Below are 4648 nucleotides of genomic sequence, written 5' to 3'. Positions count from 1 at the left end.
AGGCCACCCCTCCAGCGACAGCAGCCATCAGTGACTCTGAGCCAGCTGGAGGGTCTCTGTTCTCCCTGAGCTCCCCAAATCGCTCTGGGTGCTGCATGTAAAACCACCACCTGGGCCAGGCCACACATCTCCAGCAGGGCTGCTGCACCCGCTCTCCCTCTTCCTGGACAGTGCCCAGGTTTCTTCAGGACACACTCATTACTCCTCCAGCACTGTTGTAAAGATTCTGGGCATCAGTTGGTCCTCAGTGGGCTGACAAAGTTCCCTTGCAGTTAAAAACCAAATCCTCACCACTAGTGTGCCAACCACTTTGCGGCAGGCCCTCCATGTACTGGGACATTGTGTCTTTGGAGACAGCTATACCCCACTTGTCCATTCTGCTGTAGCCCACCAATATCACCACTCAGAAGCCCTTCGCATCCATTGGGGCCACAGCAGGATACAGTCTGTAGCTGGCCCAGCAGGTGATCTCTCCAGGCCAGGCCTGGGTCCCAGGTTCTGAGTTTCACGGGGAGGCCCTCACTCCCACCCATCACAACTCTCAGAGCCTCTGGACAAAGCACACTAGTCCTGGCTATGGGCTTCTGCACGTGTAGTCTTCCAGGGAAGGTAACTCCCTATGCCCTGGGTGGAGCAGATGTTCTCTTTTCATGGCATTTCTTCCCTTTCTCCTTTAGAATCACACCTATCATTGATTTAGATGGAGGCTCCCCCCTCAGGGTATCACAACACTGGGGTGGGTTAAGGGAGTCTCATTTAGTTCATCATCTCCAAGCCACCAGCCTCCTCAAGCAGCACGGTGGTCTCCTAAAGTCATGGTTATTAATGTCTCTGGATGTGCTATGGACACCCAAGGCACCAAGGTCTTTCCAAGGGCCATCACTTTTTTAATTCTCAACCCGATGGCCACCATCGCCTCATCACAGTTGGGCTAGACCCACTGTGCTGCCCACCTTGGTGATCACAGAAGAGTTAGCTTCTTTTTCTCTTAGAGATAACATCATTTACGTGTTCTCCAATAATGAGACCTCTCCACACCATCACAGGACATCCACCATCTCAACATCAAACATTTACTGAACAACAGATTGTGGATGGATAGTAAACTATGATCTTCTGAGGACTGACGCCCCAGGCCCACTGGCACCCAGCAGGGCCACGAGGCTTTTGCTAGACCACATCTCTCCATTTGACAAGCAACTTCTGGCAAAAGCTCCCGTTTTTACCGGGTTTAAAGGTTAGCTAATATTTCCCACTTATTCCTCCTGGCAGGAAGTAGGGATTATTGCTCCAGAACCCACTGAGGGTGCAGTCAGAGGCAGCAAATGAGGAGAAGAAGCCTTCAAATTAGAGACAACAACTACATCAGGCAAAGACCATATGGAAGTGCCATCACCAAACGTGGCCATGGGGGAGAAAGGCTCTAAGGAAAAGTGGGTGTGAGCTGACCCCATAATCTGTGTCAATATGGAAGCACTGGGAAGAAGCCCTGAGTGACAAGATGTCAGTGTTCTCCATGATTGGCCTTGTGTGGTATCTCATGTACACATGGCTTGTGGGGTAGCTGTTAAACCCAGGCCTTGCAGCCTAGAGAGCTGCTGGGAACAGGACAGCCCTATTCAGAATTTGTACCCCAGGCTGGAAAACTGGGAATTCCAGTTTGGATGGTCTCGATCTCTTGACCTCATGATCCACCCACCTCACCCTCCCAAAGTGTTGGGATTACAGGTGTGAGCCACCGTGCCTGGCCAGCATCGTTCTCAATGTAACCAAGAACTATGGCATTTTATTCATAATAAAGACGTTCTAAAGTTATGTGAACTACATGAGCTCCTCCAACCCCAAGTCAAAATCTTAGAATCCATGCTAGGCTTTTACTCACATCTCTTCGTTCTGCTACTGATGGTCACATAATGAAGTGACAAAGTAAACTGTTATTTACACAGTATAGAATATTAGCACTCACACTTGCCACAGACAGCTCACCACCATTATACATTATACATCTCCAATGAGTCCTGCCCTTGGGTCTTAGATCCAAACAAGACTAAGACAGGAACAAGCTCAGCCCTCTGCCTAGGCAGCCACGAGCAGGTGGTGAGCATGTGAACACTGGACTCGAATTGGAAAGACCTCAGAGGCCATTTAAAATAACACTGCATGGCTGACACATGTGTGACAAGAACAGAGCTAAGAACGTCAACGCCCTTACCCTTTTTATTCCTCAGACAATCCTGTAAGGTAGGTGCTATTGTTATATAATAACTGTTACGCTTATTCCTCTTTAGAAAATGTGGAAACAGAGGCACAGAGAAGTTATGCCACTTGCTCAGTATCTCAGAGCCAGCACATGGGCGACATAGGATGCCCCCACAGCTGTGCTCTTGCAATCGGTGTCCAGAAGCCTCTGCACAAGTGAGGAAGGTTCATCCAATAGTGCAAAACTGGGCTGTAGGTGCCCACAAGGAGGAGCCAGAGGTGCTCATGGTCATAAAGGCCCCTATCTCTCCATCTCCCATCTGCTTGCCTGTTACCAGCAATAAATATGGTCATGTCTGAGCATCATTTGTCCCCTGGAATATCCTGGAATACAACCTCTATTATACAACCAGATTCTGTTGCTATCTTATTTTCTTCCAGGCCAATTCACTTGCACCCTACTTTCTTAACACAGTTAAGTTAATTCCTATGTTAAATAATTAACTTATCCATCAGGGGAGTACATGCCTTCTAAGAGTCAATGTCCATATTATGGGTGGAAATCCTCTTTTTGTCCTGGCCCTGAGTAACCTAGACAAGTAGACCTTTCTACCCTGAGGTCCAGCTCCTCAGGGTACAAAGTGCAGCATCGACATCTCTATGAAAATGACCAGGACAATAGAAACAAAAGGTAAGAAAAACAAGTAAAGAAAAAAATAAGGCAAAGAAAAGGGGGGACTATATGGCCCAAATACATTGAGTTTACTGTGAAAACTCATTTTTAGATAGAGAGAAGATAAAGCACAAGGTAAAGAGACTGAATTGTTCGTTTCCAGGTTTTCAAGTGGAATCTTGCCCTGATCTGGGTCTCAATTAACAAAGCACAAGTACAGCTGAGCCTGTAGCAGGTGTCACTGAGGATACAGGTCCCAGAGTGATGCCCAGTGGCAACAGGTGGGTCTGCAACTGCAGGTGCCCCTCACCTGGTGACCTTGGGGAAGATGGAGCAGCATATTGGGCACAGTACTGGGTTTCGGGGTACAGGAAATCAGATCAGAGCAGCCCAGAGGAGGACTGTGTCTGCTCATGGAAAACATACCTCGCAGATTCTATTGGAGCAGAATAAAGAGATCATAACTGGCCACCTGTCGACCATTTAAGATCTGGTTCTTCCTTTCATGCTTTCTGTCATTTCTATGACACAGTCCCCTCTCCCTGCACACAGGCACTCAGACTCAGAAACATGCACATGCACATGTACAACACATACATCCCCAGTTTCCACCTCCCAACACACTCCCCTCACTACACGTGCATACATACATGTAAACATACAAGCATACGCACAGGTGCACACACACCCTGAAGTGCAGACTCCAAACTCTAATACATCTGGTTTAGCCTCTGAGGCCGAAGCTGCTCAGACTGACATGCACAGGCCGTAAAACCAAATTTTTGCACCCAAGACCCCTTGGAGAGAGTCTATGGCCCCCAATTCAGAGTCGAAAGACAGAGGCCATGATAGGTGAAGTCATTCACTAATGATCCCACAGTTAGTTGACGACACCACTGAGACCACAGCTCCCAACAGACAGCACATTGCCCTGCTGTCTTACACGAAGCCCGTAATGCAGTTTTCATTCCTGCAAAGGGGACACCTACATCTGGGTCCTCTGTTCCAGGTTGCTCTAAGGCTAGGCCCTGGTGCACTTTCTCCAAGAGGCTCCAGAGAAGGACAAGGGTCCTCAGGGCTGTGAGCCTCCTATAGGTCAATGTCTCTCAAGGGACCGAAGGAATTTGAGGACCAAGGGGAGTAAAAAGACCCCAGCTCTGTGCTATCTGGAGGAAGCAGCAACCCAGGGCAATGAGCTACCCCAAACCCGTGTGGCTGTGGGATAGCGGCATCCTTTGGGTTGATAGTTCAGACCTTTGACGGTTCTCCAATCCAGGGCTGCACTGAAACACCTGCTCTTCATGTTCATGAAGGCCCCTATCACTCTTCCTGTCTCCCATCTGCTTGACTGTTACCAGTAATAAACACACTTCTAAGCATTATTCTTTCCCTGGAATATCCTGGAATACAAAACCTCTATTATAAAACCAGATTCTGTTGCTAGCTTAAGTGTTTTCTTTCAGGCCAATTTCCTTGCCCTCTACTTTTTAGCACAGTTAAATTAATTTTTATGTTAAATAATTAAATCATCGATCGGGGGTACATGCCTTCTAAGAGTGAATGTCCATATTATGGATGCAAATCCTGTTTTTATCCCAGCCCTGAGTATAGGAGAGGCAAGATTAGAGTCAGAATAAAGGACAAGAAAAACAGTTTTTCAGGTTTTATTTTAAATGACAGCAGGTTTGAAGTCAAGAGGACAATAGATAATGGGCACCTTGCTACAGTTAAAGAAAGGAAGGAACGGGAAAGGCATTTTATCTAAATAATTATTTA

The sequence above is a fragment of the Mandrillus leucophaeus genome, unplaced genomic scaffold, assembly GCF_000951045.1.
Source record: "Mandrillus leucophaeus isolate KB7577 unplaced genomic scaffold, Mleu.le_1.0 Scaffold495, whole genome shotgun sequence".
NCBI lineage: Eukaryota > Metazoa > Chordata > Mammalia > Primates > Cercopithecidae > Mandrillus > Mandrillus leucophaeus.
The sequence above is the reverse complement of the archived record's forward strand: the minus strand, read 5'-3'. Positions refer to the sequence as shown.